The 27,508-nt window shown below is 40.3% G+C and overlaps 1 protein-coding gene across 1 annotated transcript in view; it reads right to left on the reverse strand.

Annotated features, from left to right (window-relative positions):
- The window catches only part of RFX3 (regulatory factor X3), a 190,408-nt gene that overhangs the window by 122,845 nt on the left and 40,055 nt on the right, over nucleotides 1-27,508 (reverse strand). The window lies entirely within an intron of this gene.

A 27,508-nucleotide genomic window follows, 5' to 3' on the forward strand; every position in this document is an offset into this window, starting at 1 on the left:
CTGCTCTCCACGCCCCCCTCCCTCCTCATCCCCCGAAAAATGGCAGCGAGGAGCCGGCGGCGGTGGGGGAGCTGTCCGGCTGCCGCCATCTTAAGGCGGAAGGGACGGCGGCGGCCCGAGCCCGCCGGGTTGCGGTCGGCGCGGCCGCGGTCGCGGCAGTGCCTCCGCTGGGGCCGGGGTGGCCGCGGGTGCGCTGCTGTGCGACGTGCGGCCGGGAAAGTCGGCCTCCTGGTGCCGTGTGTCCCCGCTGCTGTGGGGTGTGTGTATTTGGGGGACGGCGGCACGGAGATTTGGGTGGTTTTTCGGCTAGGTACGGTGCCCACACAGCTAACGGCCACTGCCGCGTGGGTCTGTAGCCCCGACACATCCCCGCTGGCAGCTCTACTAGCCTGTGAAGTGTCTGTACAGCTCGTCAGAGCTCTCGCTATCTGTGTAGCCAGTAGCGCTTGCGTGTAATGTATCGAAAGCCAGTGATGCATTGCTTACAAGCTCCTACTCACTGTGCAATATCCCCACATCTTTCTATTACTTGTATACGTCCTTTGACAGTCTTTTGACACCTTTTTATCATACCAGTTGCTGTAAGCACCTCATATTTGTCTCAAACTCTACAATTACTCAATTACACAACTCCTTACAAATTGCCCTTGCATACCAAACGTTTTCAAGCCGTGAATAGATTTACTGTGATTTTCAAGGCTCCATGTAGCCATCATTATAGCTCCGTTACCATTTTTAACAACTACTTACAAAAATTACTAGAAAAACTGTAAATATGTAAAAACAAACTTGAATTGACAGCTTTAAGTATAACAGAACAAGCTTGAATTGTAAAATGCATTTTTACAAGTGAAACTAGATCTTAACTACTTCCTACTGGGGAACCTAATCATTTTGAGCTACCAAACTAGTAACTGCTTGCTAGGATCTTTATTTAGCCTTTGTGAAACTCTGGGTGATTATAGAGCTCACACTCACCTGCAATAGTAGCTTTGAGATAGTAAAGAGTTAATAAAAGTGGCATTGCATTTAAAGTACAGTGTATCCCACAAAATAATTTTATGTCTTCTCTTGTGGGCAAGTAATAATCAAAATAATCCAAGTTTTTCAACGCTGAACTAAAACAGGATTAGACAGAAGTCACCTACACTTTGAAAAACATCACATTTTGTTATGAAAATAAAAACATTAACACCTCTGAAAAATAATTGGTTTCATACGCAGAAATTTTAGTGAAATTACTTATGTAGAGAAGAGTAAGCCTCCATAATCCAAGAGTAAATGAATGGTTAGAGACCTCTTACAACACTTGGACACACTAAAGTCTATGGGGCCAGATGTGATCCACCTAAGGGTACTGAGGGAGCTGGCAGAAGTGTTCACCAGGCCACTTTCCATCATTTATCACCAGTCCTGGGTATTCAGAGAAGTCCCAGTTGGCTGGAGGCTCGCAAGTGTGATACCCATCTACAGAAAGGGCTGGAAGGAGGACCTGTGGGGACTACAGGCTTGTCAGTCTGACTTCTGTGCTGGGGAAGGTTGTGGAGCAGATCATCCTGAGTGCCATCAAATGGCACATACAGGACAACCAGGTGATCAGGCCCATTCAGCATGGGTTTATCAAAGGCAGGTCCTGCTTAATGAACCTGATCTCTTATGACAATGTGATGTACTCAGTGGACAAGGGAACATCTGGGGATGTTGTCTACCTAGACTTTAGTAAAGCTTTTGACACTGTTTCCCATAGCGTTCTACTGGAGAAACTGGCTGCTCATGGCTTGGATGGGTGTATGCTTAGCTGGTTTAAAAAAAAAAAAAAAAAAAAAAAAGGGCTGGGTGGCAGAGCCCAAAGAGTTGTGGTGTCCTCTAGGGCTGAGTACTGGGGCCAGTTGTCTTATATCTTTATCAATGATCTGGACAAGGGGATCAAGCGCACCCTCAGTAAGTTTGCAGATGACACCAAGTTGGGCATAGTGTTGATCTGGTTGAGGGTAGGAACGGGCTACAGAGAGGTCTGGATAGGTTGTTCTGGTGGACCAAGGCCAACTGTATGAGGTTCAGCAAAGCTAAGTGCCGGGTCCTGCACTTGGAACACAACAACCCCATGCAATGCTGCAGGCTGGGGAAAGAGTGGCTGGAAAGCTGCCCAGTGGAAAGGGACCTGGGGGTATTCATCAATAGGTGGCTGAATATGGGTCAGCAGTGTGCTCAGGTGGCCAACAAAGCCAACAGTATGCTAGCTTGCATCAGGAATAGTGTGGCCACCAGAACTAGGGAAGTGATTGTCCCCCTGTACTCAGCTCTGGTGAGGCCAGACCTCAAGTACTGTGATCAGTTTTGGGCACCTCACCGCAGCAAGGATATCGAGGTGCTGGAGCATGTCCAAAGAAGGGCAACGAAGCTGGTGAAGGGTCTAGGGAGCAAATCGTATGAGGAGCGGCTGGGGGAACTGGGGATGTTTGTTCTGGAGAAGAGGAGTCTCAGGGAAGACCTTATCATGCTCTACAATTACCTCAAAGGAGGTTGTAGTGAGGTGGGGACAGGCCTCTTCTCCCAAGCAACAAGAGGAAGGCCTCTGGTTGCACCAGGGTAGGCTTAGGTTGGATATTAGGAAAAAATTCTTCACTGAAAGGGTTGTGAAGCATCAGAACAGGCTGCCCAGGAAAGTGGTTGAGTCACTATCCCTGGAGTTATTTAAAAGATGTGTAGAAGTGGTGCTTAAGAACACATTTTAGTGGTAGTGTCCCTAACACTTGGCAGTGCTAGGTTAACAGAGTTGATATCTTAGAGGTCTTTTCCAACGTAAATGATTCTAGGATTCTATAACGGAGGAGATGATACTGCTATGAAATACTTATATTCTGATAATAGATTTTAATGCCTTCAGTTTTTGATCTTCAAAAAAATTACATTTGCATCCCTCAGGGCTTTTCCAAAATAATCTTACAGAGCTTGGATATTTCTTACAAGGTCATAATTAGTTTATCTAGTATCTCATACAACCTAGTCTCTTTTTTTTTTTTTCAGATGTAGTCTGTCATTTGCAGCGTATCTGAAACATACCATAAGACAGTACTCTCAACCATAGTGTGCAGAACACTGTCTATATATTTTGTGAAACAGTATAAAGACAAGATAAAATACTGAAGGATGTAAGAGCAATCAAACTGGTACACCAAGAGTACATCTAATCTAGTATTCTTCCTGGCCCAGTTAGCAGAAGACATGGAGGAGAAAGCACATACATGTATTTCACTTGGTAGCTTTGGCACCTGATGACTATTTTCAGCCCAGGGATTTTCTGAGGTTAGCTTTGACCATAATCTTGGTCCCATGCAGTTTGTGTGTACAGTATGTCCTTTTTAATGCTGATTTTTTTTTTCTTTTTTTTTCTTCAGTTAGTGTCTTGGAGCATCCTTGCCATTTGTTGAGGAACACTAATGTCTGTGTCAGTCTGTACTACTGTACTAGATAGTTGAGGAACGGGGTCTCCTTTGTCTGTGCTGACTCAGCTACCAGCACAGGCTGCATGTTTGACCTTTGGGGTGAACACAGATGGCCACACTGCCCCTTGGGCCAGAAGGATCAGTGGTGCACTGACCTTGTGGCTTCCCAAACCCTCTGTTATTTGGACAGTACTGCAATGCTGCTCTGGAATTCGTGGGTTCTGACAAAGATGAGTTTATATATTTTATGCAAGGAAATGACTTCATCTTCTTAAATTATACCTCATTCTGTCTGCCTGTCCTCTTATCAGCTGTTGATGAGACAATCACTGGCCGACCATCACTTTGGTATCTTGCTAATGCTGCCAGCTCTCTCTCCATGCGGTTTTACAAGAAGTATACTTTTCTGTGATCTCTGTCATTTCCTATAAGGCACCCTATTGACAATCCTGAGACACAGAAGACATTGACAATACCATCATTTGCAGGGATGAGGAAGGGCAATATGTTAAGAACTGCAGGCTGATGATAAAGAGCAAAAGTAAAACGGGTGACAACTGGACATTCTTGTGCCTGAAAAGCACTCCAGGACGTGGCAAAGCTCTACATTTTTAGAACTTTCTTTTGGTACCTCTGTGCTTGCTACACTCTGAAGGACTTACCAGGGGTGCAGGGGTGCAACTAGCTGAGTTCAGGTCCTTGCAACTACATTAGCAACATATTATATGCACTCCAGGAATGCACTTTCCAGTTTGTTTGCATTTGAAAGGTGGATTGAAAAGGCAAGTGAAATTTGCGTGGAACCAAAACTGCATCATGGAGAAAATGAAAGCACACTAAGTGAGGATAATAAGAGATTTGCCTCGACAATGCACTGCTGCAATGAAATACAATGCTATAGTAGTCATATCCTTAGTCAGTTTAGAAACCTGACATGTTAATCAGTATTTAAAGTCTGTTACAGTGTGGTTACATTAAGTTTGTAATAGAACAGTATCATACACAGAAATAACAGTAATGATTTTTATAATGACATTAAGATAAATCCCTACTGCAGTTTTACCCAACTTGTGAGTTAAAACAACCCAATAAACAACGCATTCATCATTCCTTGGTATCTGATATAACAAATGTAAGAATATTGAGTCAGTGTATGTTAAACTAAATTATATCTTAAATAAACAAATACAGATTTCTTTGGTTGCAAAGTGAAATCTGAGATTACACCAGCTACCCAGAATCCACTTTTCTTTATGAAACTGTGTTTGTACTTGTTTAAACAAAGTTAGGATAGTCGTTTAAACAATTTCTTTTAAAATTATTTTGCTCCAGACTTCTAATGTCAAAGCAAGATGCCAAAACAATGACCTTGTAAATGTGGCAATGCCCGAACTTCCTGAGTCTAAGCACTGTGTTTTGTACAGACATCAGGGAAGGTGTCCAGCTGTCTGGCCTCACATGAGGCTCTAAAATGTCTTCCGTATGGCCTAAAAGGCCATGGCAGTAAAGTCTGTGGGTTGGATGGAATTATCCCCTTGATCTGTTTTGATTAAATCAATCCAACCCAGGCAGTGACAAAGGATAAAGTTATTAATTGTTCACCTGGAGCTGGTTGGGAATTGTCACTTCCTGCATTCTGGTGTCCTGTGGGATTAGATTAAGAAGGCCTTACCTTCACCAGGCTGTGGCTGGACTTTGTACCTACTATGAAGACGAAAACCAAAACAAAACAACACAAAAAACAGCTAAAATAGGATTATTTTTTTTTTTTGAGAATGCAACACACAGTACGCTTTGTGAGAACTGTATTACCTACATTATGAGCACATAATTTTTAAATTTTTGCAGATGAACTAATAAATGTAATGGGAGACATCTTTAATACAACTATCCACTCACAAGAACTTATGCCCACTAGATTATAATTTATGTTCAGCATTCAGATATAAACCTATTCTTTGTTGAAGTCAAATGCTTCATCACTACATTGGCCTAGAGAAGGCCAATGTAAGGTCTTTTGGTAGGTTTGGTATTTGTAAACAACAACCTGTGTTTGTGATTTAATGCCTTGTATATGGATTCAGTTAGCCAAACAGATACAATGTTATGGAAAAAAAAATGCAGTGGGAGTTGCAGTATACAATCAGGGACATTGTGAACTGCTTTGGCATAAATATACTCAGTTTTGCATGACACTATTTTACCCCATTGCAATGAGCCAGCGAAAACATTTATTCAAGCCTCTTATGTGTATTTTCATTCCTTTCTTAATTTATATGCTGAAATCTGTCAAACTCAAAACCTGTTACATACTAAAGCTCACAAACTGTTGCTATCTTGTGATATACTTTTGGGTTTCGGTAATATCTAACATTACAAGTATGTCAAAAGACTCACAAGTGCATGGCCCCTTCCATGCAGGCAGAGTCTAATTTACCTGACTGTGAGGGTCTTGAGTTCATTTTCACTGTCCTGTGATACTGTGATACTGTGAGGCTGATCCTCCACCACACTTGGATCTGACACTACTGTTTTTTTGACCAGACCACAGGCTTGTGTGCTGCCTTGCAAATCCTCAGTTTACAACACTTTGCCTGACACAAGGGTGGCTTTGTGCACATCATACCTTGCAGGAGACCTTGCAGTTCCTTGCTGTCTCCAAGCTGCATTCCAGGAAGCCAGGTATGGGTTTTTTCGTGGAGGTGGGGAGCAGGTGAAGGCCCTGTCTGTGCCCATCGGTGGTGTCTTCAAGGCTGTGAAACGGCAGCAGGTATGTCCCAGCAGTAGTGGTCAGCAAGGCTAGCTATGACTGTCCAAAACGGCTGTCCCAGGAGGCTGATGGCAAGACTTGGGCTGCTGACCTACATCAGGCCTGGTAGTTTTTTAAAGCGGGAGGAGGCAAGAAGAGCAGTAATATTTCCAAGAGCCAAATAATCAGGGGAAGCATGGGTGCCGCTAGTAGCCTGTCCCTTAACCTTCTCTCACTACCGTACAGGTAAATCAGGCTCCAGTGTTTTCACAGATTTGGGTGTGATATCTTCCCCTGCCAAGAGCATTACATGAGCTTCCTCATCACAGGAACCCTGGCAGTGTGGGACCAGGCATGCAGAGGCCCCTTGCCAGGCTGCCGGACACAGGACCACTGGTGGGACTGGTCAGGAGCGTGGGGTGGTCGCGCAGTGGGCAGGCCAGCACAGCGCTGGTCTGGGCACCATGTTCCTTGCCATCACAAGTAGGAAAGGCAAAGGCCAAAGCTCAAGGAGAAAACTGAATGGTTAAGAAATATGTCACAGACAGACAATAGAAGACAAAGGCAGGAAGAAAATTTGGTCTTGTTCTTCTTCAGGCTAAACCCTATTTAGTTTGTTTGTTTGTTTTTCCAAGTGCTATCTAAGTTTGCTCGAAGCACATGGTGCGTGAATCTAAGACTGCAGACTTCTACAGCAAGTGCTCCTGTATCAAAATATTATCATGTTCTTCTGGAAGTCAGTATAATTTTACTGCCTTACAATCAGTTAAAAACACATTTGCTTATTTGTAAGTTGTAATCCAAAATGTTTTATTGACATATATCCCTGGAATTTAATGCATTGCTTCACTTAAAGAGGAATAGAAATTATTTTTTTTTCCAAAAACTGAGAAATTTTAAAATACTAAATGTTACTGGTATTGTATGTGTGTTTTTCTTTCTCTTTTCTTTCTTTCTTTATCTCTTTCTCTCTCCTTTCTTTCTCTCTTTCTTTCTTTCTTTCTTTCTTCTTCTTTCTTTCTTTCTTTCTTTCTTTCAAGATTTATCAAAAACATGCCTCTCTGGTGTTTAAAAACAAACAAACAAACAAAAATGTGGACATTAGAGCATTTGAGTCACGAAGATCTTACAGAAAGAGTAAAGAAAATCCAAAGAGAGTAAGAGAGTTATATATACAAAAAGATCTTTTAAAGGCCTTTAAACTCATTATACTGAGCATTAATTGAAATAATTCAGTTTCTGTAATAAGGAAATAATACGCTTAGAAGTAAGTTAAAACATTTGGTAACTCATAAAGGATTTTTTTCAGATGAAAATATGCAGTATTAATTATAGGCTTCTTATTGTAATGTAATTTTATTATCCACTTAGAAGAAATAACTTTTTAAGAAAGAACCCTCATTTGAACTAGTGATTGTTGAAAGTGATTGAAATGATGATGAAAATGATGGACTAATGATTGAGGCTAATATGAATAAGATTATGAATAAACTACGTATTGTTGGTAAAAGATTTCTCATGATACTAATCCTTTAAGTCTGCTTTCTGAAAAATAACAGAACATGTCTGCATTTATCAGTTCATCGTATCAATATAGACGAATGAAAAAAATAATAAAACTCTAAGTTCAATAATTTAGCAGGTAAGTCCCACAAAACTTGTACACTGTAATGTTCTTAGAGATGTTGTATTCTAGATGTAAATTTCAGGTCCTTTTCCTCCTTGCTGGGACCACACTGGCAGCAGCACATGGCAAATTTTTGTTCCTACAAGTGTGCTGTGCCACCACCAGCTCTTGGTTAGTTTCCAGCCACAGAAACACAGCAATGCCAAGGCTAGCTGGCACCTCTGGAAAGCACCCTTGCCTGGAGCAGGGATAGCCACAGCAAGTTGCTCAGGGCTATGTATGCTCAAGTTTGAATATCTCCATAGTTGGAGAATTCACAGACTCCCTGGGAAATCTGTTCCAGTGTTCAACCACCCTCACACTGGTGGTCGAAAAGAAAAAGATAAAAAAGAAAAAAGAAAAGAAAAGAAAAAAAAAGCTTTTTCTTAAACTTAAATGGAACTTTGTGTATTTTGATTTGTACTCAGTGCTGCTTCTTCTGTCACTAGGCATCTGTGAGAAGAATCTGTGTCTGTCTTCTTTACTCCCCCCATCAGCCACCTATATGCAGTGATAAGATCTCCCTGAGCCTTTTCTTCTCCAGCCTAAAGCCTCCCAGTGCTGTCAGCCTTTCCTCATATGCACCTGTCTCTTACTCATCTTTGTGTCCCTTTGCTGGACTCACTCCAGTGCGTCCATGCCTCTCTTGTACTGGTGAGCCAAGGACTGCACTCTGTACTCCGGATGTCTTTCACCATAGCTGAGCGGAGAGGAAGGATACCCCCCCACCACCAGCCCTCCACCAGCTGGCAATGTTCTGTTGTAGCCTAGATGACTGTTGTCATATACTGCGAGGGCATACTGCTGGCTTATAGTCTACTCATCCTCCAGGACTCCCATATCCTTTTTGGATTAGTGGCTTTTCAGACCCTCAGCCTGTGAAGTTATAAAACAGTACAGGAGTCAGTATCAATCTCAGTGGGAAAGCAGTACTGACTACTACACACCAGCTGGACATTGTGCCAGTGATCACAACAGTCTGAGCCTGACACTTTAGTCAGTTTTCAACCCACCTACATTCTTCTAGTCCATCAGTTTGTCTGAGGATGTTACAGATGATAGTGTGAAAACCCTTGCTGAAGTTCAGATGAATATCCACTACTTTCCCCTCATCCACCAAGCCAGTCATCTCATTAAAGAAAGTTATCAAGTTGGTCACATGTGATTCATCCTTCAGGTATCCATGCAGACTACTCTTAGTCACCTTCTTTTCCTTTAAATGTCTGTAAATGGTCTTGATTATTTGTTTCATCACCTTCTCTGGGATTGAGGTGAGGCTAACCAGTCCATAGTTCCCTGGACCCTCCTCCGGGCCCCATCTGAAGAATGGGGTGACATTTGCTTTTTCCAGTCTTCAGAAATCTCTCATGATCTCTCAGATGTTCAGAAAATACTTGAGAGTGGCCTTACAATGACATGGACCAGGTCTCTCAGCACTTGTGGGTACAACCTGTCAGGTTCCTAAGAGTGTATGAATATCCAATCTGTTTAAACGTTTTCTAACCTGATCCTCGTCCACCAATGTTAAGTATTCCTTGCCCTGGTCTTTTCCACTATCTCAGTGACCTGGGATTGCTTTACCTGTAAAGACCGAGATGAAGGAGGAATTCACTACCTTGGCATTTTGCACATCCTTTATTGCCAGATCCCTAACCCAGTAAGCAGCGGACATTTCCTTCCTGTCCTTTTCCTACTGTTTTGTCTATAGAAAGCTTTATTTTCGGATCTGTCCCCTCCCTGCTTCCCCCCCCCCCCCCCCCCCCCCCCCCAAGATGCAGCTCTCCTAACCCCATCCCTGAGTGCTCAGACAATGTCTTTATATTCCTCCTGGGTCTCCTGTCCCTGCTTCCACCTCCTCTTTTCCTCCTTTTTATCTCTGAATCCAGTTATGAGCTCCTTGTTGATCCATGCTGGCCTCCTGCCACCTTTGCTTGTTTTACTCCATTCTTAATCTTGGAGAATGTGATCTTTGAAAATAAACCAGCTCTCATGAACCCCCCTTCTCTCAAGGCCTGTATCCCACAGAAATATTCAGACTTGGTCCTTGAAAAGGCCAAAACCTGCTCTCCTGAAATCCAAGGCTATGATCCTACTTTTTGTCCTCCTCCCTCCTTTCAGGACTCTGAACTCCACCAGCTCATGGTCTCTACAACTCATGTTGCCCCTGACCTTTACAGCCCTGACAAGTTCCCTGTTTGTCAGTATTTGCTACAACAAGGCACCTCCCTTTCTTGGCTCCTTAATCACCGATGTCAGGAAGCTATTATCAATGCACTCCAGAAACTTCTTGGATTGCTTGTGCCCTGCAGGCACCTCACCTTCCCAGCCTGTCCCTCCTAGAGAGCCTGCATCCACCCATTGCCACACACCAGTTGTATGAGGTATCCCACCATGTCTCTGTGATTGCTAATTCTCATTTCACGCCTTTCATTTATTGCAAGGTATTGCTTTCAAGCACTGACTGCTACTTTCACAGAAGCTGAGGTGTTTCCATAATCTGTTGTGCTTAACCTGCTGCACTTCTGAACTTGGACTATATTTCACCATGTTATGAGCAATATATTTATGAAAATGCAATCTTAATTTCCATTACTTTTGAGAAAAACATGGGTTAAATTTCTTTATTTAAACATCCTTTCTACAGAATTTCCTGTAAGTTTTAAATGAATGCATTTCAAAATGACTGTGAATAAGTGCATGTATCACAGATTAGAAGTTTTTTTCAAGTAACTGCAGCATGCTTTGTCTCTTATTTTTGGCTAAATGTAGGGGGAACAGTAAGATCTAGATCACAGAATCACAGAATCACAGAATAGTCTAGGTTGGAAGAGACCTCCAAGATCACTGAGTCCAACCTCTGTCCTAACAGTAACAAGACCTCCACTAAACCATATCACTAAGGACTACATCTAAACGTCTTTTAAAGACCTCCAGGGATGGCGACTCAACCACTTCCCTGGGCAGTCCATTCCAGTGCCTAACAACCCTTTCAGTAAAGAAGTTCTTCCTAATATCCAACCTAAACCTCCCCTGGTGCAACTTGAGCCCATTCCCCCTTGTCCTGCCACCAGGCACGTGGGAGAATAGACCAACCCCCACCTCTCTACAGCCTCCTTTAAGGTACCTATAGAGAGCTGGATGGTGCAAGATGGTCGCTGCCTGTTTCAATGTCTCTTCAAATACAGTCTTATCACCCAAAGGAGAACAAACACAGTTTTTAAAGACAGAATGGAAGCGTGAACAAGTGTTAAGACTTTTGCCAGGATCACACTGAGACAACAGAAGAACAAGAAATTCGGATCCTCATGTTCTGCACTGTGGTTGTAACATTTAAATTCTCCTGTAACTTGGTAGGTATCACACAAATTTGTAAGGCATTACTTAAAAGCAGACTCTTCCTAGTGTTTCTGGAATTCTAAACTTAACTTCAGAAATTTAATATTCTTTCACTCCTTTTTTATTATTATTATTTTTTTTGGTAGAGAATTTCAGATGAATAATCATCAGAGCTAATTCTATTGTAATTCATATTCATAAAATATTAGTATCTTTGACTTTTAGAATACATACATACATATAATTATGTGTAGTTCTCTGTCTGCAAACCCAAAGAGCCAGGACAATGCTTTCAGACAAATATAGCGTACATATCTGTATACTTTCTCAGTAGTTGAGGGAAATAGTTGGTGGAAATATTTAATAATGGGATTCTAGAATGTAAGTACTGCAAAAATATATATTAATGTTGTTATGCATTTTCTTATAAAGTATCATGTTTTCAACAATAAAAAACTTCTTTTTACAAGTTCCCATACAATGATATTTCCTTTATAATTACTTTGCATCTTTTCCCTTCTCTCTCTCTCTCTCTCTCTCTTTGGAGTGGTGTCCATGAGAGTTCCTTAGAGATCTCAAGATTATTCCTCTTCAGTCAATTTCAGCTGAAAATAAATTTTTCCACATTTTCTATTTTAATATGTGATGCAAAAATCAATGTTATTCTATTGGATTCGTCACTCAATATATATTGTGTTTTTCCTGTCTGGGTTCAAATAGATTTAATCAAAATGTAAAAAGTAATATCACTGATGTTGGCCCTTTTGATTAAGTCTCTAGGCTTCATTCTTAGGAAACCTATGAAGTTATTAGTTTACTTAGCACAATAGTTAATTTCAAAGTATTATCTTTTCACTGCATACCAAATAAAATTTCAGTTTATACTAATAATTAAAGTACAACCCTATGTGAAAAGTGACTGCATAATATGGCACCTTTTTTATTAGACAAGGACTTTATGTGTACAGACAAGATACAGATGTGGAGTGAGCCCTGGGAATCTCATAAGCAGTATAGAGATGGGGAAATAACTAAATGAGATGGGAGGAAAAACTAGCCGTCACAGTTGTGTGTAAGCACTGTAGTTCTGGTCCTTTTACAAAGAGAAGAGTGTAAAGATTGTTGCCCCAAAAGAGAAAAGGATTAAAGGCAGAGCCTGAGGTTTTACAATGTTTGCTAGCTTCTTTCTATGCTTCAAGAGGAAGGAAATGGTTTGGGGCCTGTCCCGGGTGCACATGACCATTGCAGAAGGTAGCCTGCCAGGCAATGACTTTATCCAGTGCCCCTTGGCCTTCTGTCCTTATTGGTGTGTAGTTATGCCGTCTTTGGAAACACTTTGACAATGGCAGCTAAAGCATGAGTGAAAACAGTGGTATGAAGGCAGAGGCTGAGCAGTATTTGAGAGCTATCATAAAAAAAATAAAAGCAGAAAAGGAAAGTACCTGTGTGCTACTGCAGGGCTGCGCAGCTTCATTGTGGATGTGCGAGCAGCTGCATGCTGCTACTTCTACTATCTTGGCATCATCTAAGTCCACCTGGAACTGCCTGAGATCCAAGATGTTCTGAAATTTTGAATGCATAATGCTGCAGGTAGTCTGAATATTCTTTTTATCTAAGGCATGTTTGTGTGAGTAAACCTCTACAGACAGTGACTGCAACCCAGCACACAAGTCCTTTTCAATTCTTTAGTTGTTGTGGCAGTAAAGGGAGAGCAGGGAAGCCAGTTCAAAAGTTTCATGAAGCCTCCCCATGGCACTCATGTATTTTCAAAGCCATTCTGGTGGCCTCTGTGAATGGATTTTCAAATACAAGAAAACTGGATTTCTTAGATCAGTCCAAAGCAAAATATATGTAAATTTGTCAAGCCTTCTGCACCAAACTTCCATAGCATGTGAACCTTTAACCAAGGAAAACTGCCTTCAAGGACAAACAGTTTCTGCAGCCTCTGCTGCTTCTACAGCATTGAAAAGACTTTTTTTTTTCTCTGAAAACTCATACTGTGACCTTTCTGTGCAAGTTAAAGTGAAAATAATGCATCTCATTTTCTGGTATTCCAAAATACCTATATATATACCTATATGTATGTAACTAGCAAATATTAAAGATTAACATTAAGGAAATGGTAATAATGAACACCAAGTAATGCTGAAACTGCAGGGAGGCTGTAAGGAAGCATTTTGTGTTATTATGATTTCAATTTTGACAAGATGGCAGTTTCATGTAAAAAATCCACTAGAAACATACATAAGATGTCATTAATATCTATTTTATATTGGATGAAATAATACTGCCATGGTATCCAGGATCAGCACCATCAAATGACAGAGTAGGGAACACACCAAAACAAGTAGAATGATAGTGTCTCTTTCAGCCTAGTAACAGCCAGTGTCAAAAATGTATATGCCAGCCTGGAGAGTTGAAAATAACTAGTGGCAGAGTGCATAAGAGACTTCCAGAAAAGCTACATAGGAAACTAAACTTCATTTGTCTTCGTGCTACTAGAACAATTTTATCTATTTTTCCCTTTGGAAATCTAATGTACGAAGAAATAGTTACTGACATGACAGTGTATCATCATGTTTTCCTAACATGTTACCTACCCAAGAAAGGTGTCTTCTGTAAGAGAATGTTAGTTTAGTAGTAATATTTCCACTTCCACAGGAGTAACAGCATTTTACAAACTGCAGGAAAAAAGTGGAATGAAAGAAACAGATGATAAGAAAATGCTTTTTCAGATCTTTTGCACAATAACTGTCCTTATAATGGATCATAGAATCACATAATTGTAGAATCACTTAGGTTGGAAAACACCTTCGGGTCATCAAATCTATCTGTGACATTGGTGCTGATTTCAACCAACAATATTGCCGAAAAAAAAACTGGTAGAAATCTTTAAGATTTTTAAAGCGGCCATGCTTGTACAACTACAAATTACCTTTACAAGTATTATCCCTGAGATGTGTGCACTCAAAAAAAAAAGGTATCTTTTAAAGGTCAAAATCTAGTCTTAAGAAGCATTTTGCCATTTCTCTTTAGAGGATTATACAAATTGACTGAGGGTTGAGGCAAAAACTGATGACACAATGGAGAGCCTCCAAGCAAGAATGAAGGGCCAAGCAAATAAAGCAGATGTCGTTGTGGGAGTCTGCTATAGACCACCCACCCAGGATGATGACACTGATGATTTATTCTTTAAGGATCTCAGAGATACCTCTAGATCAGCCACCAGATGTAAACTGGGAAAACCACACAGCTGATACAAACAGGTCCAGGAGATTCCTAAAACACCTTGATGATAACTTCCTGGTATGGGTACTAAGGGAGAAGACTAGGAAAGATAACAAAATCCTAAATTTGTTGCTTATAAACAGTGATGGTCTCATGGGTGAAGTGGTGATTGGTGGCCATCTTGGCCATAGTGACTACGAAGTAGTTGAATTTAAAATCTTTGGTGATAGGCGGAAAACTGCCACCAAAGCTTCAGCCCTGGATATCAAGAGAGCAGAATTCAGACTGCTCAGGGAACTAGTTAGTAAGGTCTCATGGGAAACTAAACCAGTTAGTAAGGTCCCCAGTGAAAACACTGGGGTCCATCAGTGCTGGGTAATTTTTAAGTACCACCTCTTAAAAGAAAATAAACAGGCAATTCCAAAATGCTAGAAGTCAAGCAGGCAGGGCAGAAGGTCAGCTTGACTGGGCAGGTATCATATTCTAGGGCTTAGGTGGAAAAAGAAACTGTATGGCCACTGGAAGCGAAGTCAGGTGACATAGGAGGACTACAGTGATTCTGTTCACCACTGTAGGGAAAATAATTGTGTGACCAAAGCTTAAGAAGACTTGAAGCTGGCCAGTACTATGGGCGGAGAATAAAAAGGACTTTTTAAAACACGGTAACAGCGAAAGGAGGACCAGAGGAAACATTGATGTGTTGCTTATTGAGGATAGTCAGCTAACAAACAGGGGTGTAGACAAAGCATAAATATTTAGTGACTTCTTTGCATCTGTCTTCAACACCAGTGGTGGGCTCTGAGATCCCTGGAGCCTTGAGTTGGAAGACCGTGATAGTGGTAACAATAAACTCCCAGCCAACCCCAAATCTGTGCAGGATTTGCTGCTCCAGCTGGATATATATAAGTCAATGGGGCCCAGTGGGATTCATTCCAGGATGCTCAGAAGGCTGGCTGATATCATCACAAGACCTCTCTCAGCTATTTTTCAGTGGGCTTGGGAATCTAGAGAGGTCTCAGTTGTTTGGAAGCTGGCTTATGTTGTTCCATTTTTCAAGAAGGGCAAGAAAGAAGACACTGGTAGTTAAAGGCCTGTCAGTCTCACTTCAGTGCCCAGAAAAAAAAAAAAAAAAAAAAAAAAAGAGAGAGAGATAGAGAGAGAGAAGATTATTCTGGGAGTTATTGAAAAACACCTGAAATACAGCGCAGACATTGGTCACAGCCAACACAGGTTCATGAAGGGAAAGTCCTGTTGAATTAATTTAATTTCTTTTTATGACAAGCTCACCCACCTAGTTGACCAAGGGAGCCAGTTGATGTAATTTTTGGATTTCAGCAAAGTTTTTGACACTGTTTCTCACAGTATCCTTCTAGACAAAATGTCCAGCATACAGCTAGGTGAATACACAGTGCAATGGGCGAACAATTAGCTGACAGTTGGGCTCAAAGGGTTATTGTAAATGGGGTTTAAGCAGGCTGGCAGTCAGTCACTAGTGGGGTTCCCCAGGGCTCCATTTTAGGGCCAGTTCTCTTCAATATTTTCATAAATCATTTGGATGTAGGACTTGAACGTATTCTAAGAAGTTTGCAGATGACACTAAATTGGGAGGAACTGTTGACTCCCTCGAGGGTAGAGAGGCCTTGCAAAGACATGTTGACTAACTTGATGGCTGGGTAATCACCAACAGTATGAAGTTTAGCAAGAGCAAGTGATGGATTCTGCACCTGGGACCTGGCAGCCTTGGCTGTATGTACGTAGACTGGGGGATGAGAGGCTGGAGAGCAGCTCCATGGAGAAGGATCTCGGGGTTTTGGTTTACAGCCAGCAGTGTGTGCCCTGACAGCCAGCAGGGCCAGCCATATCCTGGGCTGCATCAGGCACAGCACTACTAGCTGGTTGGGAGAAATGATTGTCCTGCTCTGCTTTGCACTGGTGTGGCCTCACATTGAGTTCTGTGTGCGGTGTTGGGTGCCACAATATAAGAAAGACATAAAACTCTTAGAGAGTTTCCCAAGGAGCAGGAGCAGAGGGGCAGGCACTGATCTCTGCTCTCTGGTGAACAGTAATAGGACCTGAGGGAATGACATGAAGTTGCATCGGGGGGCGGGGGTTCAGGTTGGATGTTAGGAGTAGTCTTCTCACTGAGGGGGTGGTTAAACACTGGAACAAGCTCCCCAGGGAAGTGGTTATGGCAGCACACTTGCTGGAATTCAAGAAACATTTAGACAATGCTCTCAGATTTATGGTTTAAATTTTAAGTAGTCCTGTGTGTAGCCAGGAGTTGAACTCGATGATCCTTGTAGGCCCCTTCCAGCTCAGTATATTCTATGATTTTATGAAATAACAGCATTTATGTAGGCCTTAGGAAAGCACTGAGAGTTAAAATAGTTCTGAACAGAAAAAATTACAACGGTTTTCTACATACTACAAAACCACATTAACTTAGGTTGGAGGAAGTCCTGCTACAGCTTGCTGTGATTTAACTGGTTACCTCAGCACTTGATTTATGTCATCCATTTTCAGCTGTGATGTGTAAAGGAACAGCTCATCAGTTGAGTCAGACCTGTGGCCTGACAGGCTGCTTTGGAGCCCGCTGCCCATTCCTAACCGGTTCAAATGCAAATAGCTTCCATGGAATGAATCAGATTTTTTTTGAGTTAGTGGAACAAAACCTGTTTCTATTGTTGTTACTGTTGAACCACAGAGCCTTCCATTAGCCCATATGAAAAGCCAAATCACGACCAAAAGATAAGAAAGGTAGACAAAGCAAAATCAGGTAAGAATAGGAATATTGTAATTGTATTACCCTTCCAATATAGAAATATAATCAGACATATGCTTCCCTTAAATTTCATTTTTTAGTTTTTATTTATTTATTTATTTATTCCCTCCTACTATGACAGTAGAGGAGAAATGGATATGAAATGACTGAAAGAGTGAAGAAAAGCAGAGAGAGGTAGAAAAGGTCTTACTACAACCATCAAAAGCTCAGCATGTCAGAGTTAGGTAAATGGTGAGGTTCCACATGGGTCTTTCTGTTTTTCATAGCATGGGACTCTGGTGGAGGCCTGGCAGGACAGGGAGGAGGGGGCGTGTGAAGCTGTATTTTGTAGCCTTCATGATCAGCCTGGGCTGGTCCTGACTGTGCAGAAGGAACTGAGAAGCTTCCAGGGGGCAAGCAAACCCCGTCCTTCACCTTGCTCCAACTGTTTCCCCTGCAGCCTGAGTCTGATCTTTTCCAATTACTCCTCTGTTACATTTAATATTAAATTTATTGTACCAGGAAACTGTTTGGCCACAGATGTGAAATCAGTAATGAAACAATTAGCAGAGACATGCTTTCATTTCCTTCACAGTATTAAAGTGAATGGTAGACCGGTATTTGAGGGTAAAGGCCATGATTTGATATTAAAATGGAGAGAGGCAAAGTAGTTGAATTAAGCACTAGTCTTCACCAGGGAGCCTGACCTCTGCAGTCTTGCATGGAGATCTGTGAGCTTGCTGGCATTACACCCAGTGGGCTCACATTGCAGAGGAGCTTCATGACAAAACTGTCATCAATTCTGCTAAGACTCAGACGTGCATATTTTAAAGAACATGAACAGCTGAGCACAGGGGAATAATTATGGTGTTCCAAGTAAAAATAAAGTAAAATAAAATAAAATAAAATAAAATAAAATAAAATAAAATCACAGCTCCAGATCTTAGCCTTTGCAGCTTTTGGTTGAACAAATTATTCAATTTTTTCAATGAAAATTATAAAAATCTTTATTTAGGTCAAATTCAAAAATTATTTTGCCTTCCTTTCACATTTAAATAAAGGAAATTATCCTTTAACCTTTGCTAGCCCTCTTTTTTGTCCTGACAGCACTTTTTCTTTCTCTCAGGATTATTAGTTTATTTGTAGTGAAGCAAGTTCTATCCCTCCCATGTAGAAACATAAAATCATATTGTGTTTTAGCTTCAGTCAGTAAACTCATCCAGTAAGATTTCTTTCATTTTTGGACATCTGCAATCGATTCTAGAATTATCCTCAAAGTATTTATAATAATCTTCAACTCTAAATTTATAGTATCATATTTATGAGAAGTGTTCACAGCACACTGCTAAAACTGTTATTCCAAATTTACACAACCATTCCTAAACAAGACTAAATATGGAAAAGTTTTACCTGGCACACTAGTAACCCACAATAGAGATACAGGCATGTCTGGGAAAAAAAAAAAAAAAAAAAAGGATTGAAAGCAGTAAAATGTTCAGCAGATACCTATATGTTTAAAAGTCACAGTATAGTCATTCATGTGAATTTAGATTTTTGTGTAGGACAATGTAGTACTTCTGAGCTTTGAAACAAAGATCTAAAGGTAAGTGGTGACCTCTTATATACTAAGGTTTTATTTCTAAAGTGTAGTCTTTAAAGCAAGGAATATTTAAATTTATAGGATTAAATAGGAATGTGTCTGTTTAGGTAAAATCTGTTCTGTTTTTTTCTGTTTCTCATGCCTTATTCTCATACCTGCTTGAAAAATGGTGATGCTTACAGATATTGAAACCTTTTATGCTTTTATAATGGTTAAGCTAACAAACATACTGCACACTACATAAAGAAGTCATCTTAGAACATGTCCATAGATAACAGGTCTTTCAGGAGTTTCATTAGCATTTTGGAGGATGCATATATAGCAAGTCACAGTGTAAAACTATCTTGATAAATTAACTAGTAGATTTGTCTTTAGTGCAAATTACTCCTTAACTATACAAAAAGGTTAGATGAAATCTGCTTAGGGACTCAAGAAAATTACCATATCACACATACCAACTGAGCTCAATCGAACTGAAATCAGTCAAACCTCCAATGGATCACTCAGATTATGCTAAGTGAAGAGCACATTTTTATATATATTTTGCATGGAACATTAAGATCTAGAAAATGAGAGTGAAAGCACTTTAGACCAAAGTAAATACCTGACACAAGTTAATGGATGAATTTGTGGTTAAAAAGAAGAAGACGAAGTAGAAGACAAAGAAGAAGACAAAGAAGATGAAGAAAGTTTTACTTAGGTCTTTAGGAATACACAGCAGTTTCTAGGATTTCAGCTAAAGGATTTTTAATTAAAAGAATACATTTTTTTTCTGTTTGCCTCACAGCTTTTTTTTTTTTCTTTTCCATTTTATGTCACAATCTTAACTCCTGACAATGTTAAAGCAAAAGGTAAAGAAACCACAGTGTGGATACATGCATTCAGTAGGGATGGAAACTTTTTATCTATAGTAGTAATAGTAGTAGTAGAGCTTTTGTTATAAAGTGTGATATAATCAAATACCAATAAGAGACGAGGCTTCTATATAAATGTAGTTAACCTAGTCAACTGAAATCAAAACCTCATTGGATTTGATTCTTGTGGGTCCTTTCTTACCTGGGTTATTCTATGATTCTATGATAAACTTTCTCCAAAGCTTTTCAGTATAGAATCATAGGATCATTATGGTTGGAAAAGACCTCCAAGATCATCTGGTCTAACCATCCACCTACCACTGACATCACCCTCTAAACCATGTCCCTAAGCACGTGTCCAACCTTGCCTTAAACACCCCCAGGGACAGTGACTCCAACACCTCTCTGGGCAACCTATTACAATTCCTGACTACTCTTTCTGAGGATACATTTCTCCTAATTGCCAACCTAAACCTCTCCTGGGACAACTTGAGGCCATTCCCTCTAGTCCTATCACTCAGTGAGGGATCCAAAACAGCACAGTACTTGAGGTGCAGCCTCACCAGAGCAGAGTACAGGGAGACAACCACGTCCCTGGTCCTGCTGGCTACACTATTCCTGATACAAGCCAGGATGCTGTTGGCCTTCTTGGCCACCTGGGCACACTATCAGCTAATGTTCAGGTGAGCATCAATCAGCACCCTCAGATCCTTTTCCTCTGCACAGCTTTCCAGCCACTCTGCCCCAAGCCTGTAGTGCTGCATGGGGTTGTTGTGGCCAAAGTGCAGAATCCGGCACTTAGCCATGTTGAACTTCATCCCATTGGCCTCTGCCCATTGGCCCATCCTGTCCCAGCCCCTCTGCAGGGCTTTCCTACCTTCCGGCAGATTGACACTTCACAGCTCAGTGTAGTCTGCAAACTTACTGAGGGTGCTCTCAATTTCCTCGTCCAAATCATCAATAAAGATTAATGAGGATGGGCCCCAACACTGATAGTATATTGACATTGATTCCTAGAATACCTAAAACTCTCATGAAAGGAAAGAAAGTTAAACATGATTTTAAAAGAGTACCACCCAAGTTTCAGACAATTATCATTATGAAACTGAAGAATTTCATTTACATATTTAAAATTGACTTTTGGCAAGACAGTAGTTCTACAAAGGGAACTTGGCTATTGAACAATAATGAATAAAGAGCTCCACACGTTTCCCCATCTGCTTTTCCAATTGTTGAAATAAAAATAACATATCTGAAAGGGAATGAAAATGTTATTTTATGTAACGTTGGTCCTTGCAGCAAAGGTTTTTGGAATTATTAAGCTCAATTTTCTTATCTAAAATATTCCTCAATGTTGAATCCATTTTCCCAACTCTTTCCTCTTGAGATTGGTCCTAAATAACAGAGGTGCTAATTGACAGGTGATTAAATAAGCACCTTTGTATTATCACAGTGTCACAGAGGTTTTTGGCCATGTCTCCCAAGGTCACCTGTTGTCAGCCGGTGACCTGTGATGCCTACTCCAGCTTCTCTTTCATGAAAGAAAAAGAAATGGAGAGAGGTGCAGAAAATATTCTCTGTGTTTTTCTCCCAAGTTGCAGCCAATGGTTGGATTAATAGCTGCAAGAATGTTACTGCAGGGTGCTTGATTCAGAGAGATATATTTAACCAATAGCAATGCAAAGTCTGAAACTGAAGAGAAATGTTACTTACAGACTGTCCATATAAACTAAATAACCAGCTAAACTAACTGAATATGTTAAATCAGTAGCCTCATAGAGTGGCCTTGAGCAGTAACTGTAGCCTCTTGATACTTTTCCAGTAATTGCTAGTTGGAATGAGGTTAAATATGGAACAGAAGTTACTACTCAAAAATGAGTAACTCTTGGAGCATCCTCAAAAACAAAAATAAAGTTATGTCTCCTGGGCTGGAATTGACCATCTGTTGTACAACTACTAATCTTCTTGATGTTTGGTGAAATCAGTACTCGCTGGAGACTCTGCTGAAAGAAGCTGGTGCTGCTGGTTCTGAGGTATTCATGAGAGGATCCAAAACCTGCTATGACTAAAGGAGACAGCAAAGACAATCTAAAACCAGTGTTCATTAGTAGTAACAATATACATGGAGCTGTAGTTCTGGAGCATCATTTTCCCCTTTAAAAAGGCTAGCTATAGGAAAAATAACAAAGCTGCATAGTTATCATTGCTGTCCTTACCTTCTGATCTTAACAAGGCCAGAGTTTGGGGATGGAAGGTGTGTTATCTACAGGTCTTGCACTCATGCACAGGCATCTCATATTCCCTGTCCTGGGTGAAGTGCTGCACATTAATGTTTGTTACAACAAAACAAATGGAAAGTGGCTTAGCACGTTTCCCAAGCCTAAGCAGGTGAATAGCACTTTAAGGGTAGATGTATGGTCAACTCCGCATTTTCAGTCAGTTGAACACTGGTCTTACTGCTCAGAGCTGCCTTCAAGCACCACCTGCTGTCACATGATTTTGCATGCCAGATCCTCATTTAAAAAAAAAAAAAAAGTTTTTTTTTTTTGTTTAGAAATGGTAGAATGGAAAAGGTATTAGAAGTTTTCGTACGAAAGGAACTGAACACGTAACCAACACAGTAAAATAAAGTAGCATTCTGTGCATATTTCTGCTTATAGCCATAAATTAAACACTCCATTGCACTAAGGTAAGCATTTTGCACTTTCCATGATAATATTAAAAAAAAAATTAAAAGAAAATCCATGATGCTGACTGACTGACTTTTCAGTTTTGTAATGTGTTCTGGTTTCAAACAGTGCTTTCCAATGGTTTCTGCACCTGCAATCATGTAATGACTTAAAAGGCTTGGCTTTCATTATAAATATAAGTTTCTAGTCTGAATTATGTGTAGGGCTGGGAGGTATAATTCCTATTTTAACTAAAACAAAGACACACAAATGTCTAAAAAATCTCAGAAATGTGGGCCACTACAGTGTTTGAACGATTCAGTTGGCTATACTGCATACAATCTATGAAAGGTGGACATATATGTGATAATCAGCATCTTAGTTTTTTGGCATATTGAAGAAAAAGTAGAAATTAGAATGCTGGAGAAGGCCATATGGTGATATATAAAATCAGAAGAAGAAGTATGTTCTATGTGCCTTGTAAACACTCAGAGGAGCTGATTTTACCATAATGTCCATCATTCCCAGGGCAGGATCAGCTAAGATCACTCACTTTAATGTTAGAGGTTTGGTCTGTAGCCTGCCATGTGAAAAAACTGAACTGCAGTCACTCAACAAGATTCAAACACGAAGATGGCAAAGTCAGAGAACCTTCAGAGAAGTTTCTTTGGAATACTACTTCAGGGCATCAGGAAAAAACAATGGGCATGACATTCTTCAGATGAAATAAACTGCAATTCAGATGTGTTGTAAATTCTTGCTGTGATAATTCTTCACCTTATATGAGTGATTTTCAGCATTTTTTCAAACCACATGCACTCTTTTCAGTTAATCATATTCATGAATCTCCTTTCTAAAATAATGAAGACAATAGGTTGATCACAGCCTTCTTATATATCCACTATAACTTCAAGTTGAGAGACAAAGCTTAAGTACTCTTAAACAGAGTACTTAAATAGATAATTTGCATATTTATTTCACCAGAACAATGATGAAAGAGAAAGCTGTCAGCCTGATTGTCATCTGCAAAGATGTACTTCGGAGTACATCTGAGATATCAGCATCGAAGATGATGGAAATAGATGTATTTACCTTAGCACCACCTTCAGTCCAAGCATGAATAAGAGGTTGCTTTACCATTGTGTACAAGATGATCTGTAACTAAGTGTATCACTTCAGAATGATACCATTGCTCAAAACTGAAAGAAAAAGAGAGAGAGAAAGAGAGAAGAAGAAGAAACAGACAGCTTGTGCTGACAAACACTGTCAGTTCTGTGTTCTCTCTTCTCTTCCCTTGTGCACTTTGGTAACATGATGTAAAAGCCACATTCTTGCATGTTCGTGTTTTGTTTCAGGGACCATCTGCTAGGGACCAGGAAAAACCAACTGAGTGCCTGTTAATGCAACTTCTTTCTGCAGAGAAACTTCTCTCTCAGCTGCGGAAAAGCCAGCTACACCTACTGACATTTCTGTCTGTCTGCTCTTCAAACGGTGGAGGAGTTACTCAGAAATGGCATCTACTCTCATTTCCCATGGGAAATGCTGTTCCCAGAAACATGGAGAAGGTATTCCTTAGCTTAAAAATCTAAGGGTCAATTTAGCCTGTGTTAACTTTATGTATGGTTTAAGGGGGAAAGGTGTATTTTTTTGTTTTAGTACTTCTCGGTCATTCTGTAGATTTACTGTTCCTTAAAACATAAGTTTCCGATAGTATGTCTGCCAAAAAATGGTACCACCAAGTATATGTATAATGAGCTATTTGTTTGATTTTAGCCATTCTCTATCCTGAAATGTCATGTCTATCTGTTTTTTTTTTTGTCGTATTTTTGTATGTTGCAGATACTCAAATATTTTCATTTTTAACCTAGAGCATATTGTGTCTTCCAAAGTATTTTTCCAGAACTGCAAAATTTGTTACATCTGTTCCCAAAGCAACATTAGTGTACTTGGCTTATCAGGTTCTTTTTCTTTGTTTGTTTGTTCATTTGTTGTTTTTTGATTTAATACCTAATGCATGCTCAACCCCATTGAGGCAGGTAACACTTGACTCGAGTGGAATCAGGATTTGGATGTTTGGATGTGGATGACTCACAAATTCTGAGCAGAACTTGGTTCGCAGTCTCACAAGGACTGATTCTAGGTGCTACAGTGCAAGTCAAAGCCACCGAAAACACACCTTTCAACTGGACAAATTTGGAAAGTATGAGGAAATCTGTTGTTCAGTGAAGAGTCTAGACTGACTGCTGTAATAAGCTGTTTGGGTGGGAATGAGAGTTAAATAAGCTTGATCTGAATGCTAATGTAGCTCTAAGTAGAGTTGACCTGAATTCTACTGACTGAGTGAATAGCAAATGAAAAGCAAACTTTACTCTGACTTTTCTGGGGGAGGATCGGGAAGAGGGATACTGTTATTGATATCAAATACACACATGTACCCAACTTAAAAATAAATACATTAATTACTTTTTAGAATTGTATATGACACATTTATCATGTCCCCAGGTTTTGCAGAATTTTGGATATTTTGGTTTAAATCACTTGCTTAAGCAAAGTTAACCTCTAAATCAAAACAAGTTCACCTTACTGATTTTTGTTCCCTCTGCACTCTTTTTCATTAATTCAGTGTTTTTGCAGAGTCTGATTCGTACTGACAAAGGTGAAAATTAGTTTAGCCAGGTTCTATGATTCTCTGATTAGTTATAAACCCTGCACTTGTCAGACCCATAAAGTGTCAGCTAAAAGATGCCGTTTGTAGGGACATATGATCATAGCTGGTAAGAGTTAGAACTTTGTTTGAAGAACTCCAAAGACAGAAACAGGAGTATCCTAGTTCTAGAAATGGTGGTATAAGTATCAGTTGGAAAAACAATACTCCACTAGAATAATGCCCAACTCCATGCAAAGAAAGTGCTCTCAGTCTGAATCTGTATATAAAGATAACAATAGCAAACTGTTCTACAGGTTGAGGGCAGGTGCCTGATAGCCTCACTAGCAGAGGGAGACCTTACTACAGGAGTGTCCTCAGCCCATATATGAGGAACGATAACAGCACATATGTGGCTGGGGATATCTGAAGTCTGCAGCTACTGAAGGTTACAGCATTTTCAGAGAAAGGAATAAATGGAGTTACCAGCCAGAAGAGAGGAGAGACTGGGGAAAAAGAGGAATAAACAGAAATAAAATAGAGGGAAATGAGGCATCACAGAACTGTCACAAGACTTCTTGCTGCCATCAGCACAACTGAATATGCTGATGGTGCTTGGGATGACAAGGGCATGGCTGCTCCCACTGTGGGAAAGGGAGGGGAGGAGGAGAAGGGTAATGCTGGAAGAGCGAGGCAGATGCCGGGTGAGCAGGAAGGGTCAAGGGGAATGTTTCTGTCTGTCTCACAGACTGACTATGCACCTCTCTTGCATGAGCTGGACCACTGCCACTGTCTCCTTTGTCAACATTTCAATGGCAGCTAAAAAAGTGCTTCTGCTTCTTTTAACACTGACAAGGTACGAGGTACCAGCACCCTTTCCCAGAGAGGTATCACAGCAGTTGTCAGGTTGGCTTGCAAACAGTCCAACTATGCCACTGTTGGAAGCAAAACTTAGAAGAAACCTCCCATTGCTGTGCCTCAGAGACACAGAAATCCCATTCACCAAGGCTGATGCTAGTTTACTGAGTAGTTTTATGTGCATTTGTTCATTATCATACTGAAGCACAACCTGTCAAGTGCTCAGCACAAGAGGAACCCATTACAGTCCAAGGTTGAAGTATCACAACAGTATAAAGTTAATGCTTGCTACTTCTCTGTCACAGTTTGTCATGCAGACATGCACACATGGTTCGATCTCTTTTCTAGGACATGGATTACATGTGGTGAGTGTAAGTATCTTTGAGATACACATGGCAGTTTCCAAAGGCAGATCAATCTTTTCCAATGTGGGTCAGATGATAAAACACAACTGTGTTGAAAATCCTCTATAAAGGAGCTGTGTCACTGTCCAATAGTAGTACTGAGTTTATTAATTGCACTAAAACCTTCATTTTCAGGGGGGTAAGGCATTTTTTTTGTTTGTTTGTTTTTCAATTTTTAAGCAGTTTCACAGAAGCTGATGTTCAGAATAATTTCAGAATGAAAATTTCAGATCCAGTCATTAATTAAACTAAATTTAATAAATTAATAATTAATTAAATTTAATGAAATGAAGTTGCTAGAGAGCAAGGCAGAACTAGCTGACAGGCAGATTATGCCAAATGATACCATCATGGTTTTGACTGGGATAGAGTTAATTGTCTTCATAGAGGATTGTATAATGCTGTGTTTTGGATTTTGGTGAAAATAGTAGTGATAACACACCAATGTTTTTAGTTGTTGCAAAGCAGTGCTTACACAGTTATGCTTATGCTGCCCTGCCCGCGAGAAGACTGCTGGTGTGCAATAACTTGGAAGGAGATGCAGCCAGGACAGCTGACCCCAACTGACCAAAGGGATAGCCCATACCATATGGTGTCATGCTCGGCTATAAAAACTGAGGTAAAGAAGGGAGAATGGATGCATGTGATGGCATTTGTCTTCCCAAGAGACTGTTATGCATGATGAGCCCTGCTTTCCTGGCTGTGGCTGAATATCTGCCTGCCAATGGGCAGTAGTGAACAAATTCCCTGTTTTGCTTTGCTTGCATGTATGACTTTTGCTTTACCTAGTAAACTGTCTTTATTTCAGCCCATGAGTTCTCTCACTTTTATCTTTTTATTCTCTTCCCCATCCCACCTGGAGAGGATGTGACCAGTTGTGTGGTGTTTAGCTGTCTGCCAGGTAAAACCAGAACCAGGTTAAACCAGAACTGGGTTAACCCAGAATATAAAAACATGGAGCTACAAAAAAAAAAAGAAAAAGACTCCTCCATAGAGGGGTCATCTGTGTGAAGTCTGCTACTATCACTGCTCAATATAATAGGCTTTTTGCATATCTTATTAATATTTTTTTCACCAAAGTGTACAAAATTCTGTCAGTAGTTTCTGATCAAAACATAAAACTCTCCTGTAGATCTCTAAAAATTTCCTCTTATAGAAATAAAGGATATAGCAATTAGCAAATGCTTTCTAAGACATACTAATTTTAGAAAAATACTTCTACATCATACGTCTTTTGTCTTGTATCTCTTCCAGTTCTTTATCCCCTTCCTCTGTTGTTCAATGTTACTATTT

Source organism: Cygnus atratus, chromosome Z, assembly GCF_013377495.2.
Source record: "Cygnus atratus isolate AKBS03 ecotype Queensland, Australia chromosome Z, CAtr_DNAZoo_HiC_assembly, whole genome shotgun sequence".
Lineage (NCBI taxonomy): Eukaryota > Metazoa > Chordata > Aves > Anseriformes > Anatidae > Cygnus > Cygnus atratus.